Source organism: Schistocerca piceifrons, chromosome 1 (genome assembly GCF_021461385.2).
Source record: "Schistocerca piceifrons isolate TAMUIC-IGC-003096 chromosome 1, iqSchPice1.1, whole genome shotgun sequence".
Lineage (NCBI taxonomy): Eukaryota > Metazoa > Arthropoda > Insecta > Orthoptera > Acrididae > Schistocerca > Schistocerca piceifrons.
In genome coordinates, this window is record NC_060138.1 from 1,180,874,022 (window position 1) to 1,180,892,739 (window position 18,718).

Below are 18,718 nucleotides of genomic sequence, written 5' to 3' on the forward strand. Positions count from 1 at the left end.
CTGGAAATATTGGGTCAACCCGAGAAGAGAGTAAAAAGTGCATTATGTGTGTGGAATCGTTTGAAGAATCTGGGTGCTGTGTACCACGTGCACAGGCTGAGAATGTGTTAGATCTATTGCCGATTCTGGGAATATTTTGAATTATATTTACCGTCTCCATAAAACAGTGAGGTAACATTGGTGAACGATCTGAGATAGTAACAATACTTTCCCATGCTTATCTGTTCTAGTGTTATCCAATACGTATCGGTGCAGTATATTAGCAAATCGATATTATCGCAGAGAGGTCAGCGCCCTAAACTGTAAGATACTTTCTACAGGGATTGTAATTGTAGCTTTGTTACTTTCGATGTAATTAAGAGACTACAAATAACAAATAAAAATAATTGCACTGTGCTGTTCATAGCTCATGTCTTGAGGTAAAAGAATTTTACATTAATATCCCGAATAACTTCCACAGTTACACAATAAATTCAAAAAACTTAAGCCGGCCGAGTCTGCACAAACTCCCCCCTTCTTGTTATTACACTGCGAGTACGTTGTGTAAGATTGACCTAGATTTTTGTACTGCAGTGATATATTCAGTCAACAATAGAGGGCAATATAATGTAGCATTCACTGAAGCAGAAAGTAATGTTTCCAGCAGCTATGTCAGAATATTTGTTCGTGGAAACAGTCTCCTACCGGCGTACACCATTACAGTTTAAGAGACAGAAACCGTCTGAAAGAAGAACTACGAATAAGAAGAGGCAGTAAGAACTGCTGCCAAATTATTTTCTCTTCTCTCTCGTATATGTGACTCTGAGCTGAACAGGATATTGTAGAGGAGATAAAACAATAAGAAAAGTTTCCGTTCGTTTTGTCCCTTTTTCCTCGATCTGATAATTCACCCTCTTTGGCAATGCCATTCCGCCAGCATCGTTCTTTAGTTCTGACAAGATAGGGAGGGCCTCGGAGGTCTTCGGCGAACGAAAAAAGCTTTATCAAACGCCCACTCTTAGCGTAAAGGAATCAGCTATCTCTCCCTGCTCCAACAGGCAGCAGTTCCTGGCATCGTTTTCTCAGCCACAAAATCATCAGTTACCTGTGAACTACAGCACTACTGTAAACGTTGCACGTAATCTAGCAGACAGTGTATTACGCTCAAGCCTGCAGTAAAGTGATTCAGCAAGCGAGAGACAACCTTGTGGCTATCAGTTTCTCAGACACATCTCTCTGCCACTTTTCCTAACCAAACGTGGAGCCTGACAACAAGCAGACAATGATGAAATATGGAACGTTATGCAGTTACAGTGTCAATTAGCAACGAGCTTCAAACTGGAAGCTCTAAGCCCGAAAGACTTGTCTGGCGTAGCGGTGATATGTATGTGCACAACCTTCCTTAAAGCCGATCTATATATTTGTGAAAACCGTATGAAACTCCCTACGGTGGTTCCTGAGATCAGCTTTCACATACGGACTGAAAAACTTCATGGTGGATTTTAATTTACGAGGGTTGAGTGAAAAGTAATGTCATCCACCTTCGTTAATTGGGTTTGGATTTGAATATTTTGATAAATCAAACGCAGAAATAATCCTTAGAGTGTGATCTTTAATTACCAATATTCACTATTCCACATAATCGCCAGCCAATTGGATACATTTCTGCCAACAATGAAAAAGTTGCCGTGCGGGATTAGCCGAGCGGTCTAGGCGCTGCAGTCATGGAATGTGCGGCTGGTCCCGGCGGAGGTTCGAGTCCTCCCTCGGGCATGGGTGTTTGTGTTTGTCCTTAGGATATTTTAGATTAAGTAGTGTGTAAGCTTAGGGACTGATGGCCTTAGCAGTTAAGTCCCATAATATTTTTTTTTTTAAAAATGAAAAAGTTTTCTGAAGCCGTCACGGAAGAAGTCGACACTCTGTTTCCACAATCGCAGTCTCAGTTCTTTCAACGTCTTCCTCAGATAATGATTTCCCCGCAGTACGTCTTTCATTATCGGGAACAGATGGAAGTCAGACGGTGCTAATTTTCAAGTCTGTGCCCTTTCATTTCAGGAGTCACCATCCGGGGTACACACCGTGCACATATCTCCCGATAGCCAAGCAAAGCAATAATGGGAACCACACGTTCTTGTGAAATGCCGATTGTGCTTGCAGTCTCTCTCTGAGTGATTCGACGATCGTCCTGAATCAATCTGTCAACACTTTGCTTGTGAAACTCTGTGGTTGCAGTCACAGGACGTCCAACTCTTTGTCTGTCACGTAGGTCAGATGTTCCCGCCTCAACATCTTTAAATGTACTCACTCAATGACGCACAGTACTCACATTAACACAATCATCATGAACTGCTTTCATACTCTGATGAATCTTGTTTGGAGTGACACCTTCTGCTGTCAAGAATTCAATGACTGCACGTTGCTTAAATCGCATTGACCGACCGTCTGCGCAGGGTTCCATACTCTAAACTGTAACAACACAACCGTTCATTGCTAAGGCAACCCGCCAACTGGAGCTGTAGAGAAGAGGCCACGGAACAAGACAGTACCTGCCGCATACCAATACTGTCGAAGGTGGAGGCATTACAATTCAGTCAACCCTCGTACAACATGCGTTGATGGTCTGATGGCGTTGAGAATAGAATAATGTAATTTACGAGCGCAAAAAATACGAATGAATATTGAGACCGTGCAACATTATACAAAGTTTGAGAGATCTACGTATACACTGTGCGACATACAAGGCAGAGATATTCTTTGTAAGACGCATACTTCCAGCAGAGCTTACTATCGAAATGAGGGAACACCTAACTTATGGAATATTTGAAGATATTAAAACTGTACCTACAATATTACCGTTTTATAATAGCAGAATTTTTGCAAGTTTTGAAAAAAAGATATTTGGAATACGCTAGCGTAAAGACTTTAGTTTCATGAGCTTTTTACATGTCTGTAGTAAATCGTTGACTGTTAACCCGGACGTTATCATACTAAATTTTAATTCCATCATCACGAATATTTAGAGAGATGAGCAGCTAACACTATGAATGTTTGCCGGCCGGTGTGGCCGTGCGGTTCTAGGCGCTTCAGTCTGGAACCACGCGACCGCTCCGGTCGCAGGTTAGAATCCTGCCTCGGGTACGGATGTGCGTGATGTCCTTAGGTTAGTTAGGTTTAAGTAGTTCTGAGTTCTAGGGGACTGATGACCTTAGACGCTAAGTCCCATAATGCTCAGAGCCAGCCACTATGAATGTTTGACAAGTAGAGCTCATTATGTTACGCAGAAGCAATCGATGTAAATTCGCTTTACAACTATTGGCATTTATAAAATTAGCTTCTCTGATTGCTGCACCTCTTATATTGGTCAGGCAGGCAGAAACTTTAAAACTAGATTCTAAGAGCATACAGTAGTAGGGAGGAAGAAGGCACAAGACAAATCTATCTTTGTGTCTGGTCTCAGGCGTCTTGTCACAGTTCGTGCGGCTCCTCCCGTCGGAGGTTCGAGCCCTCCCTCGGGCAAGAATCTGTGTGTTGCCCTTAGCGTAAGTTAGTTTAAGGTATGTTAAGTAGTGCGTAAGCTTAGGGACCGATGACCTCAGCAGTTTGGTCCCATAATCCTTACTACAAATTTCCAAATTTTACCTTTGCGTCCCACTCAGTTTCAAAACAACTTAAGTGTCACAAGTGCTGCCTATACTCTCACAGTTTTACATAAGACAGAGAAAGGTACCCGTATGGATATTTTTGAGAAAATCAAAAACTACAGCCATGTGCACCACGGTAAGGGCAGTAGTGTTAACCCGAGCTCCCCTAGCCCCCCCCCCCCCCACCCCACACACACACACACTTGACGAACAGAAAAATCTGAAAAACATTGTTTTCCTGGGTGACTTCCAAAGTATGTTTGACGTATTATGATGTAATTAATTTTAGCGCTCTAGCTTCTCATTACTTGGTGCAGCAGACTAATTTATTGTAAACAGCAGACCATGCGCAGTTCCCCATGGTTACTTGTCCTACTAGCACCGTTTTTGCATGAAGAGATATCCTTTGCTGGTACCGATTGTTTATCATCGTTTGTTTCCAAATTGAATTTTCGTTCATTATCTTGTCGATGAGTGTCATCTGCAGCGCGTACTCTACTCGTAATAACACTTATACGTTTTACACAGAGTGTACGAAAATTTCCGTTACAAACTTCTAATTCTTGTTTAGGGGAGAGAGTACATAATATTTCGAACAACAAGAACTCACATCCTGAAATGGACCATTTCCGTTCTACGACGGTTTCAGTTCAAATGTTTAACTCATCCATTTCTGGTTGAATGAATTAGGCGTGACGCTGTGCGAGTGCACTATAATGCTGAAACTAACTACATTTCCTGACGGACATTCAGTGGCACAGCTTGCAACGAAAGGTTCAGTACGTTTTTTAGGAATATTGAGTATACAAGATCAGTTAGCTTGAGTGGAAGGACTTACGGCCCAGTCACATGACCGTTCAGAATACCCGCCTACACATTAATATCAAACCTACTCTGAAATTCCTGAACATCAGATGATCATCTGACGTAATGCACGTCATCGTGTCTACCCTACAGCATACCTGGTCAAGTGACTCAGACTTTTCTCTATCCTTCACCTGATGTGCAAGCCTTACACATGTGAACTGAAACAACCATAGAACGGAAACGGGACGTTTCCAGACATGGGTTCGTACTCAAAATAACATGTACTCACTCCCCTGAACAATCCCTAGAAGTTTTTAACGCGAATTTCCGAATACCCTGTATTATGTATCCACATTATTATTCTAAATTCCAGTTTGTTTTTTATATTATTTATTAAAGCAATTTTTCAGCCTTCATCTGTTCACTTATCTCTGGCTGCCTACGTAGCTGCCCTTGGCAGACCCTACTTGTTACTTGCGTTTCCTCTACTCAAGTGCCACGTCCTCGCACTGTGTCCTCTCAGGTCGCCTGACATGAAAAGTTCTGGTGACGTATACTGACTCAGTAGATTGTAACCGACTTCATATAATATACTTCCTACAGTAAATATGTTACATGGGTTTTATTATGATTGCTGACAAGTTGTATTAATATATAACCCTATCAAAAGTAGATGAGTTCAAACTACATTCTTTTTTAATATTTTGCTTTTGTGAAGTGTGTGCACGAGTGATTTGAACATTTATGTATTCGATTCGTTGCTGATGAGGACTAGTGCAATATTCTTCATAACTAAAGTTTGCTGTACTTTGCAGTCTGATATTACGTAGAACCACTAGGTAATGGCCCTGTGGGCCACAAATCTTCCGTGGTTTAAAAGAAAAAGAAAAGTGCAATTGAATACCACGCGAAAAACCAATTTTACCGGTAGCGTCGAGGCTGCTAGGAGGTGGTTCAATCCCGGTGGTTTTGCCTACGTGAAGGTATGATTACGAGCTGATGCATAGAACTACATAGACTGAATATTCACTTGGTAAAATAAGCTGCACTTTTCCTTGAATGTGGCTAAGTTAATGAGTAGACCCATTAAAAAGAGAAAGAACGCTATAATATTGTATCACAGGATTAGTGGTGATCATCTGGTGCATTTAACAAGGTTTAAATATTTGGGAGTAATACAAAAATCCGAGATGAAATGGGACAAAACATGTACTATTGAAGGCGAATGAAAGTCATAGCCAGCCGGTGTGGCCGAGCGCTTCTAGGCGCTTCAGTCTGGAACCGCGCGACCGCTACGGTCGCAGGTTCGAATCCTGCCTCGGGCATGGATCTGTGTGAAGTTCTTAAGTTAGTTAGGTTTAAGTAGTTCGAAGTTCTAGGGGACTGATGACCTCAGATGTTAAGTCCTATAGTGCTCAGAGCCATTTTTGGCAGTCATACTTTTGTCTGGAGGGTTCTCGTAAGCTGCAGTGAATATGTAAAGGAAATCTCATATAGTATTGTAATTCTAGAATACTGCTCCAGTGGGGAGTCGTCACGCCAGCAGACTTCAATGACGTAGTAAGTAAAAAAAAAAAAAAAAAAAAAAAATGGCTCTGAGCACTATGGGACTTACCTGCTGTGGTCATCAGTCCCCTAGAACTTAGAATTACTTAAACCCAACTAACCTAAAGCCATCACACACTTCCATGCCCGAGGCAGGATTCGAACCTGCGACCGTAGCGGTCACGCGGTTCCAAAATGTAACGCCTATAACCGCACGGCCACTCCGGCCGGCCGCAGTAAGTCAGTATAGGCCCTTTATTTGAATAACGGATGCTCGATGATAAACAGAATTTATTTGTGGAAGCCGGCCGCTGTGGCCGAGCGGTTCTAGGAGCTTCAGTCCGGAACCGCGCTGCTGCTACGGTCGCAGGTTCGAATCCTGCTTCGGGCATGGCTGTGTGTCATGTTCTTAGGTTGGTTAGGTTTAAGTAGCTCTAAGTCTAGAGGACTGATGACTTCAGATGTTAAGTCCCATAGTGCTTAGAGCTATTTGAACCATTTGAGGAAAGGCGAAATTGTGTTTGCGAAATACTGCTGCACAGTTTTAGACAACTAGTTTTAGGGGACATAAAATGTATTCGCAGTTGCGAGTATTGCCTATCATCAGCTGTGTAATGGAATAACGACAGTGAAAATTCGTTCCCGACTGGGATTCGAACCCGCTTATCACGAGCGGTCGCCTTACAGTTTGGCTAATCGAGCGCGACTCAACGGCCAAACCCAAACTTCCGTACGTCGTCAACCATGTGTTTACAACCTGTACATCCATTACGTATATTCCCGTACAGGGGAGACATTTTATTTGAAAGTCACTTGCCCGCTATCGGCGGATAAAGACATGCACTGCAGTACGGAATAGGTTTAGAGGAATATTGTGGGACCGTTTCGAGTCGTGGTCATGAGAGATTAGGACAAGTCTCAGATACATAGACAGCCTTTATCCCTCGACCAATACTTGAATCGGATGGGTTAGAAAATCGCTGATATTGGTACGAAGTACTGTAATTCCAGTGTTTGCATGATAGAGTGTTGTTGGTTCAGTCTTCGATACATTGGCGCTGCGCACCTAGTTGGTGTAGCGGAAATAACATTCCGAATCTGCTGGAGGTATCTGTAAGGTGGCGTCAACTAAAAAGAACTTGCAATACGGCGGCCGAACTTCCCCGCATGGGGCCTCCCGCCCAACAATGCCATACGACCATTTCATTTTTTCACTTCGTTTGAAACACACAAATGTGAAATAAAACCTGTAATAGCTAATAGTGACAGGAGAACGATTAAGACGACTGTGGCCAGTAATAAGGAAATCACTGCTTTTGTTGAAGTGCTGACCACATAGGAACACAAGAAGCACAAATTGAACGCTATCAACCAGTGGAAACACACGTTGTTAACCTAGTCTCCATTCACTCTGCTCTCTTCTACTGGCCCTGCTTAAATATAGGAATTTCCATGAAAAGTACGCAAGGCCGACGGTGTCGTGGGCTTTCGGACCGTGGACTACGCGCGACGCGTGTGACGTCAGTGTGGCGTTTCCTGCCACAAACGTTTTAGCCAGGATTTCCCTACCGTATTATTAACGACATTTCTCCAGCGTTGGATCCAGTTAAAGCACATAGTGCATAAGAATGCTGAAATTATTTCTTTTATTTTCTTTCTTTCTAGAACATTAGTGCAGCAAATGATTAAACTTTTTGTTTCTAACTCAAATTTTTGTAACAAAGCCAGAAATTTGAAACATGTTCTTAAATTTCTACAACTGTCCTTTATCTAAAAGCTTTTTTTTTTACAGGTAGTCCAATGGAATCATTTTTAAATTTCAAATATAGCTTCTACTGGCTCCTCCTGGGCCGTATTTATCAGAAAATATATGTACAGATGCTAATCGAGAAGTTTAGTTTCCTCTGCAACCCTCTGACTGTGTATGACATATATGAAATATATTCGTATTTGCGAATATGACCAACCATCACCTGTATAATGCAAAGATAACAACTGAAATTTGTTCCGTACCGAGACTCAAAAGTGGATTTCCAGCTTATCGCGAGCGCTGGCCTTACCATTTGGCTATCCGAACACGACTCACGGCCAGATGCAAACTTCCATACGAAGGGCTTATTTCAGTAGTGGTACAAGTCCACTTTTGTTCATTCTGAGATAAAGAGTCCTAAAGTTAAATAAGCGCTGAAAAATCTGCAGTTGAGATACCAGAAGTATTGATGCATATGGCTTCTTGCGAGAGATGAACCTTTCTTTCTGTTTGTTTGGATCATTAATTTCACAAACATTATAGGCGGAAAAGTGGAGGTAATTGACTTGAACCACTATTGAAATAATTCCTTCATATGTCGCCAACCACATGTCTACAGCCTGTACTCGTACAACCATTGTGTACGTTCTCGTACACGGGAGACATTTTACTTGCCAAATGTTGGCGGACAAATTCAATACTGCAGTGTCTGCGTTATTCGGAATTACGATGCAAAGCTCCTTCGGACACGCAGTGATGCGGCGACTACAGCCGTAATGAAATACATGAAACTGCGAATACATTTCATGTGTTTCATAACGGCTTTAGTCGCCGTAGTGCCTGTTCCTTCGGACATGCTCGCATGTCCGAATTTTGCGTCGAAATTCGGAATAGCAGGGACTGCGGTATCGTATCGTCTTTACTAGTGGTGTTGTTCTGTGCCGCTGGTTGAAAAGTTCGTGCGTTAGAACTGGTAAACTAGGTTTTTCGATTCACTGACTGACAACATAGATTGCGAAATTCATGGCCTTTTCTTAGTTGGGCTTTTCCTTCATTCCCATTCAATACCATCCACGCTTCATCAAATATGTTTGGTGGACGATGTGGTACTGCAGGCCACATGCTGCGAAATTGTTTCTATCCGTTTATTACCCCGTTAATCCCATTAGTACCCGTGGTCCAGGGGTAGCGTCTTTGATTCATAACCTAAACGTCTTCGGTCCCGGGTAAGATCCTCGACACTGCCTAAACTTTGATAAATAATCAGCATTGGCGGCCGAAGACTTCCGGCATAAGAAGTAAGCCTCATTCTGCCAACGTCCTTGCCAAAGAGGGCGGAGGAGCGGATAGAGGATCAGGGCACTCTCTTCTCCTAGGGGTGGGAAATTGCCCCTAAAGGCGGAAGTATCAGCAATGATCAACGACATGAGGATGCAGAAGGCAATGGAAACCACTGCATTAAAGACACGTAACGTGTATCCACAGGACATGTGGCCTGTAATTGAAGAAGTGTCATGATGATCTCTCCATTGGCAAAAGATTCCGGAATAGTCCCCCATTCGGATCTCCGGGAGGGGACTGCCAAGGGGGAGGTTACCATGAGATAAAGACTGAATAATAAACGAAAGGATAACGTTCTACGAGTCGGGGCGTGGAATGTCAGAAGCTTGAACGTGGTAGGGAAACTAGAAAATCTGAAAAGGGAAATGCAAAGGCTCAATCTAGATATTGTAGGGGTCAGTGAAGTGAAGTGGAAGGAAGACAAGGATTTCTGGTCAGATGAGTATCGGGTAATACCAACAGCAGCAGAAAATGGTATAACAGATGTAGGATTCATTATGAATAGGAAGTTAGGGCAGAGGTTGTGTTACTGTGAACAGTTCAGTGACCGGGTTGTTCTAATCAGAATCGATAGCAGACCAACACCGACAACGATAGTTCAGGTATGCATGCCGACGTCGCAAGCTGAAGATGAACAGATAGAGAAAGTGTATGAGGATATTGAAAGGGTAATGCAGTATGTAAAGGGGGACGACAATCTAATAGTCATGGGCGACTGGAGTGCAGTTGTAGGGGAAGGAGTAGAAGAAAAGGTTACAGGAGAATATGGGCTTGGGACAAGGAATGAAAGAGGAGAAAGACTAATTGAGTTCTGTAACAAGTTTCAGCTAGTAATAGCGAATACCGTGTTCAAGAATCACAAGAGGAGGAGGTATACTTGGAAAAGGCCGGGAGATACGGGAAGATTTCAATTAGATTACATCATGGTCAGACAGAGATTCCGAAATCAGATACTGGATTGTAAGGCGTACCCAGGAGCAGATATAGACTCAGATCACAATATAGCAGTGATGAAGAGTAGGCTGAAGTTCAAGACATTGGTCAGGAAGAATCAATACACAAAGAAGTGGGATATGGAAGTACTAAGGAATGACGAGATACGTTTGAAGTTCTCTAACGCTATAGATACAGCAATAAGGAATAGCGCAGTAGGCAGTACAGTTGAAGAGGAATGGACATCTCTAAAAAGGGCCATCACAGAAGTTGGGAAGGAAAACATAGGTACAAAGAAGGTAGCTGCGAAGAAACCAAGGGTAACAGAAGAAATACTTCAGTACAAACATGTTCCGGGAAAATCAGGAATACAGAAATACAAGTCGCTGAGGAATGAAATAATTAGGAAGTGCAGGGAAGCTAAGGACAGAATTGTCGGAAGGACAGACTCAGCATACAGGAAAGTCAAAACAACCTTTCGTGACATTAAAAGCACCGGTGGTAACATTAAGAGTGCAACGGGAATTCCACTGTTAAATGCAGAGGAGAGAGCAGATAGGTGGAAAGAATACATTGAAAGCCTCTATGAGGGTGAAGATCTGTCTGATGTGATAGAAGAAGAAACAGGAGTCGATTTAGAAGAGATAGGGGACCCAGTATTAGGATCGGAATTTAAAAGAGCTTTGGAGGACTTACGGTCAAATAAGGCACAAGGGATAGATAACATTCCATCAGAATTTCTAAAATCATTGGGGGAAGTGGCAACAAAACGACTATTCATGTTGGTGTGTAGAATATATGAGTCTGGCGATATACCATCTGACTTTCGGAAAAGCATCATCCACACAATTCCAAAGACGGCAAGAGCTGACAAGTGCGAGAATTATCGCACAATCAGCTTAACAGCTCATGCATCGAAGCAGCTTACAAGAATAATATACAGAAGAATGGAAAAGAAAATTGAGAATGCGCTAGGTGACGATCAGTTTGGCTTTAGGAAAAGTAAAGGGACGAGAGAGGCAATTCTGACGTTACGGCTAATAATGGAAGCAAGGCTAAAGAAAAATCAAAACATTTTCGTAGGATTTGTCGACCTGGAAAAAGCGTTCGACAATATAAAATGGTGCAACCTGTTCGAGATTCTGAAAAAAGTAGGGTAAGCTATAGGGAGAGACTGGTCATATACAATACATACAACAACCAAGAGGGAGTAATAAGAGTGGACGAGCAAGAAGGAAGTGCTCCCCTAGAATTTAGAACTACTTAAACCTAACTAACCTAAGGACATTACACATATCCATGCCCGAGGCAGGATTCGAACCTGCGACCATAGAGATCGCGCGGTTCTAGACTGAAGCGCCTAGAACCGCTCGGCCACACCGGCCGGCACGCCGATATTAATTGGAAGAATTGGGATATTACATATGCATATTGTGTGAATACACTGGTATTACATGGACCAGAAGTTGATTAGATACACCATTCCCTGCACTTCTCGACAATTTTGTAACGTCGTGGCATCCCTGTTTACAACGAGGACGTCTGCAGATACTATCGAGGAGTTTCATACATTATCCGTCACCGCAATTTATAGGTAGCGCAAACCACAACGATCATTCAAAAGTTCCTCGAGCCTTTGTGTTTCTTTCTCTGACGATGGCTTCACAGTAAGAAATCCATCCGGATGTGTTTCGAACAAAGTGGATTATAATGGGAGTCAGAACGATCATTTATGACAATGGAATTCTTATTGAGTTGTGTATATAGGGTATAGGGTGCAGGATGTGAAAGTTACACCATGACATTCAGTGGAATCCATTCTATATCTACATTTATATCTATACCCAGCGAGCCACCTTACGGCGTGCAACGGAGGGCACATAAGTTACTTTACTGTTCCATGCATTATGTCGAAGTTCTATAACATCGTGACTTTATATACGTCTGGTTTGCTTGTCAGTATCTGTCGAAGTATAAAAATTTACTTCAGTCTTTCCCTGCGAAATAATTTCGTAAAATACTTGATATTTCATTTGAAATGGTGTGAGTGTTACATCGATCTAACTGTATCCAGAATTCTTGATTTTACTCTCGTAAATTAGTTATAACTGAAGTATTCCGTACGGTCGAATGCTTCCAATGTCGCCCCAACCCAGCAGAGGTAACCACTTGCGCCAGCATTATTAACTGCGCTTCTGTAATGCAGGAGAGATTGTCCGGCCAAGGAAACGTAAACGGATGCCACAGAAAAGAAAATAAATCGTAACTTCCAGAGATTTAAGTCGAAAATCTGCTGCAGCAACCTGTCGTAAAACATTTTCGCGCGATATCCTTTGCTCCCCCTCACGGTTACGGTTTTTTTTTTTTTTTTTCGCTTCCTTCCGAAGTTTATTGCCACGCTTGTAGCAAGCAGTATTTAAAGGCTGCAAAAGAAGGGAGGAAATCGCCATATAAATCGAGGACCCGTCGACATTCGGGCCGGCGAGTCGAATTTCGAGTGGAGATAATCAGTCCGTTTATTGACGACATTGATTTATCGTTCTTTTAGGCAAACCGGTTTTTATTGTCGAACCGTAAAGTTTTGGTGCAAAAGGCTGTCGGCGGACGGGATCGCGCTTTTCCGCGAAGGTTTTATCGGCCGCAATAATTATTCAGCCCTCGAAGCGACACCGCTGGCCGATTCCGCCCCCGGTGCATAGTGGGCAGCTTTGGGAGAGTACAATCGATTCGTTGGGAAGGGGTGGGGGGCTCTAAGGGGGGGGGGGGGGGGAAGGGCACGCCGTAGGAATGGTAGGCACAAACACAACAGCAGAAGGCGGGAGGTGGGAGTCACGATGAACAGCTCTGAGAAGGATGGCACCATGGTGGTGGTGAGGTGGTAAATGCCATAAAGAAGTGGACTGCATGTTACGGCACCTCACCTGGAGACGAACCACCGCCGTCGCCAATAACCCAGCAAACTCATCTTCTACTATTCACTGCATCCCTGCGCCCATGGCGCTATGTTGCTTTTCTTGATGGAATACTACAAACGAGTATCAAATAGAGTGAGTAACGTCATAACTGATATACTACCACCAAATAACAACAACCCAGAAACAGTTCTGTCTCGATACCGAAATTGCACGAAAAACTGCCGTTGCAGTTTTCATTCCGAAATAAAGAAAAAAATGACAGTAATAATAATTTTGTTGCTTTTTTACGGGCGAGTGCAAGGTTTTTAATTGGGCGCTACTTCGGTGATTTGTGGGTTTCTGAACTACACCTCGTTATCCAGCGAGAGAAGGGGACCTACAGTTTAACGTGCAATCCGAACAGCATGTCGTCCATGGTGACTTCTCACATCGTTGAGGATAGACTAAAGAGAGACTGAAAATTTCCTTGGTCCGACCGGGATTTGATACAGCGACCTTTGGGTTTCCTGGCACACACTATACCGCTAGATCACTAGTCACGACACATGGAAACTGAAAACATAACAATCAAATGAGCCCGATTTTTTGAGTAATTCGATGAAACGACTTAGTAGAGTGGAATCTATTTAAAAAAAAGCAAATGAAATTTGAATCGGAACAGCAGAGAATCGCACCGAAAATACTAAAGTGGCGCCGTGGTTAGCACACAGGACTCATATTCCGTAGATCGACAGTTCAAATCCCCGTCCAGCAGTCTAAATTTACGTTTTCCATCATTTCTCTAAATCGCTCCGGGCAAATGCCAGCACCGAGCGAGATGGCGCACACTTGACTCGCATTCGGTAGGACGACGGTTCGAACCCTCATCCGTCCATCCTCATTTAGGTTTTCCGTGATTTCCACAAGTGCCGGGATGGTTCCTTTGAAACGGCATTACCGATTTCCTTCCCCGTCCTTCCGGAATCCCATGGGACCGATGACATCGCTACTTGGTCCTTCCCCCCCCCCCCCCTCCCCCCCAAATCAACAAACCAAACAACCTGCAAATGCCGGTAAGCTTCCGTTCAAAAGTAATAAGACATAATCCCAATCCAAAAGAAAGCAGGTGTTGACAGACGCGAAAATTTCCGAACTATCACTTTAATAAGTCACAGCTGCAAAATACTAACGCGAATTCTTTACAGACTAATGGAAAAACTGGTAGAAGCCGACCACGGGGAAGTTCAGTTTGGATTCAGTAGAAATATTGGAACACGAGAGGCAATATTGACTTTACAACTTATCTTAGAAGAAAGATTAAGGAAAGGCAAACCTACGTTTCTAGCATTTGTGGACTTAGAGAAAGCTTTTGACAATGTTGACTGGAATACTCTCTTTCGATTCTATGGATGCCAGGGGTAAAATACAGGAGCGAAAGCCTATTTACAATTTGTACAGAAACCAGATGGCAATTATAAGAGTCGAGGGGCATGAAAGGGAAGCAGTGGTTGGGAAGGGAGTGAGACAGGGTTGTAGCCTCTCCCCGATGTTATTCAATCTGTATATTGAGCAAGCTGTAAAGGAAACAAAAGAAAAATTCGGAATTGGTATTAAAATCCATGGAGAAGAGGTTTGACAATTGTAATTCTGTCAGAGACAGCAAAGGAGTTGGAAGAGCAGTTGAACGGAATGGACAGTATCTTGGAAGGAGGAGATAAGATTATCAACGAAAGCAAAAGGAGGATAATGGAATGTAGTCGAATTAAGTCGGGTGATGCTAGGGGAATTAGATTAGGAAATGAGACACTTAAAGTAGTAAAGGAGTTTTGCCATTTGGGGAGCAAAATAACTGATGATGGTCGAAGTAGAGAGGATATAAAATGTAGACTTGCAATGGAAGGAAAGCGTTTCTGAAGAAGAGAAATTTGTTAACATCGAGTATAGATTTAAGTGTCAGGAAGTCGTTTCTTAAAGTATTTGTATGGAGAGTAGCCATGTATGGAAGTGAAACATGGACGATAAATAGTTTTGGAAAAGAAGAGAATAGAAGCTTTCGAAAGGTGGTGCTATAGAATAATGCTGAAGATTAGATGGGTAGATCACATAACTAATGACGAGATACTGAATAGAATTGGGGAGAAGAGGAGTTTGTGGCACAACTTGACCAGAAGAAGGGATCGGTTGGTAGGACATGTCCTGAAGCATCAAGGGATCACAAATTTAGCATTGGAGGGCAGCGTGGAGGGTAAAAATCGTAGAGGGATACCAAGAGATGAAGTCACTAAGCAGAGTCAGAAGGATGTAGGTTGCAGTAAGTACTGGGAGAGGAAGAAGCTTGCACAGGATAGAGTAGCATGGAGAGCTGCATAAATCCAGACTCAGGACTGAAGACCACCAAAACAACAACTATCAGAACTTGTGCCAGGTCTCCAATGATCTCTCTATCGAATTGACTTTAACTCTAATCTTCCTTCTTTTTCACCCAAAATGTTCACAACAATAACTTTACCACCCCCACACCAAATACAAATCTTGAAAGACTAAACTTTCAGCATTAAACCAGAATATCTGTACTCTCCAAAAACTAACTTTGAACGGGAAAGAAGATAACATATTCCAACCAACGACTCAGCTAACGTTACGAAGCAACCCAGTACATCTGCTGTTGATACAAATAATCACAGTGACATTAGGAGACTTTCCTGAGTTCTATGGCTGTATCAATGGAACGAAATCGGGTAGGCTTACCTGAAAAATACGGGAATTTTTTTATTTTTTGGTTTTTTTGAAAATAGAAGCTTTAGCAATAATAGACCGCATGAAACGGATATGGGAAGGATGCTGGGAAGGGTTACGTAAGAAGATATCCAGTACAAAGAATATTATCGAAGTGAAAATCAACAAAACCAAACTGACCAAGAGATAAAAGCAACGAAACGACCGTAGTAAATCAGGATGAACTGGGAAAACAAAGCCATAGCAAAGGAATGGAGGAAATCGGGAAAAAAGTATTCCAGCTGTGGTTCTCTCTGTTTTTCAGAGTCATGACCGGACTCATTTTCATTTTAAAATATTTGAAGACTCGCTGCTTGTACCGAAGAAACACTCGGTGATAGACAAGTAGGCTGCCATGTGCGCAGCTCCTGGTCGTGCGGTAGCGTTCTCGCTTCCCGCGCCCGGGTTCCCGGGTTCGATTCCCGGCGTGGTGAAGGATTTTCTCTGCCTCGTGATGACTGGGTGTTGTGTTATTTCCTTAGGTTAGTTAGGTTTAAGTTCTAGGGGACTGATGACCATGGACGTTAAGTCCCATAGTGCTCAGATCCATTTGAACAATTTTGAAGTAGGCTGCCAGAGAAAGATGCTATGGTTAATATGTTTACACAAAAAATTATGTTTGAGAAGAAATACGAATATGGTAAAGAGGTTAACACACGGCTCGTTAAAGGAAGTAAAAGGAAAAAACCTCACCTGACATCATTAAAAGGAAAATATTTGTAGCGAGTTATGAGAAAAATAGACATCGAACAATCCTTCATAAACGTAATGGAAATCTATGTCCGAATTCCATATCCGAAATCATTTTGTCTTCATTGTAGATGGCTTTAGTGGTCTACTTTTGCGTCAAACAGGATTACTCCATATCAGCTATTCTTTTTATAATTGTAATAAAAAGGGGTTTACAACATCACAAAACAACTGTAAGCAAAATTTATTTAGTATTACGCCGATGACACAGTTATTTGAGGAAACGTAACTCGCATGCAACAGCTGGAAATACTTATTAACAAAATAAAATCTTTTGTGCTCACGCTACTCCCGAGATGAAAGTTCAGATCACAACATTTGAAGAAGTAAGAGAAAATTTGAGTATGCTTTCCTCGACACAGCGAATAATGTAAAACATGAAACTAAAACAGTAACTCTAATCCTGATGATTAACTCTAATATGAATGCAACTAAGAAAACTGTAAAGAAATAGTAAGTTTGCATAACGTCTGCCCACACAGTCTCGTTTCAAATGGCTCTGATCACTATGGGACTTAACATCTGAGGTCATCCGTCCCGTAGAACTTAGAACTACTTAAACCTAACTGACCTAAGGACATCACACACACCCATGCCCCAGGCAGGACTCGAACCTGCGACCGTAGCAGTCGCACGGTTCCGAACTGAAGCGCCTAGAACCGCTCTGCCACCATGGTCGGTCACAGTGTCGGATTTCATTGAAATTTTATTATTATTATTTTGTATATGTTTTCCTTAATCATAACACGCATCTTCGGCCGTGTATGAATAAATGTAAGGGATAATTGTTCAACTATAAACGTTCTATTGAGAAGGATGTAGTGGTTTCTGGTTTTTAAATTATTTTACTTCTAGCTAACAGACCCAACACTGCCTAGGTATTTATTTTGCTGTTTTCTACTAGAAATAAAAACAAAGAAAGAAAAAGAAAAATGTGCTGTGTTGGTGATGAAGTATCGAAAAAATTTCATATTGATACATTCACGGTAACACCTCTAAAGTTATGAAACAGATCCACAAAGAAATATGCTCTCCTCCCGCACAGGCCATGAAGGCCCAAGGGTACCGACTGGCCACCGTTTCATCCTCAGACCACAGGTATCACTGGATGCGGATATGGAGTTGCATGTGGTCAGCACACCGCTCTCCCGGCCGTATATCAGTTTGCGAGACCGAAGCCACTACTTCTCAATCAAGCAGCTCCTCAGTTTGCCTCACAAGGGCTGAGTGCAACCCGCTTTACAACAGCACTCGGCAGACCGGATGGTCACCCATCCAAGTGCTAGCCCAGCCCGACAGCGCTTAACTTCGGTGATCTGACGGTAACCGGTGTTACCACTGCGGCAAAGCCGTTGGCACAAAGAAATATGCGTAATACACAAATGAATAAGTAAAATATACTGATTAAGAAACATGATCCCGGATAGTTTCTGTACACTGGGCGCAGCTGCTTCGCTTGTCTACAACGCGATTTTGTAAACATCTCTACGGCAACACCTCTTCATAGCTCTATACATGGTTATCGTTTTCGCCTACAGTCGTTTGCGCTTCGCAGTTGAAAGCTGTCAAAAGAGCTGCCAGGTGTCAGGGATTTCCTTAATCTCACTCGACTGTAGGAGTGTGTTATAAGTAAATAATAAGTGTACTAAGACTTCATGCATACTGCGACATTTTTTCACGCACCTTAGTGTTCAAAACGTCATATGCCCTTAGCTGTGGTAGGTAGGTGGTTCGTATCCCCACAGAGATTGTGACTGAGTGTAAGGGATTCTGAGATGTAGCGCCTTATACCGATCCTGCCTTGAGGCGGTTAAGTGGGAGATGTGTCTCAGAGCTGGATAGTGACAGATGGTGACGCGAGACGGGACGCGCACGTAGTTTATGTATCAGCCGATAGAGGACAATATTGGATAGGGGGACTGTGATTTTAGTTTCGATTGTGCCCACTAGAGTGCACTAAAGTAATAGAATGCTTTTCATAAACTATTCTAGTATTTTCATAAAGTATTATTATGTCTTTTTGTGTATGTAAAATGTTGTAAATGTGTTTTAGCGGTATGAATGATGCGCGAGTGTGGTTTAAGGTTAATATGAAGATAATTGTTTAACGAGTTGTGTAGTAGGATTTAGTGTGGGATTATTTCAAAGAAGTATGGATATGAACAAAGGGGCTTTGTAGAATAGATTTGTAGAATAGATTTGTAAAGTTCGTTTATGGTATAGTCAAAGTTAATTCAGGTGTAAATGACTTTATGCATAGGCAAAAGTTCAGCATATTAGATAATTACGTCGGTAAAAAGTGC

At 42.4% G+C, this 18,718-nt stretch overlaps 1 pseudogene; it reads right to left on the minus strand.

The window, feature by feature from the left end:
• Positions 1-17,654: 17,654 nt before the first annotated feature.
• LOC124722782 lies at positions 17,655-17,772 on the minus strand (annotated as a pseudogene).
• Between the last annotated feature and the right edge of the window lie 946 nt (positions 17,773-18,718).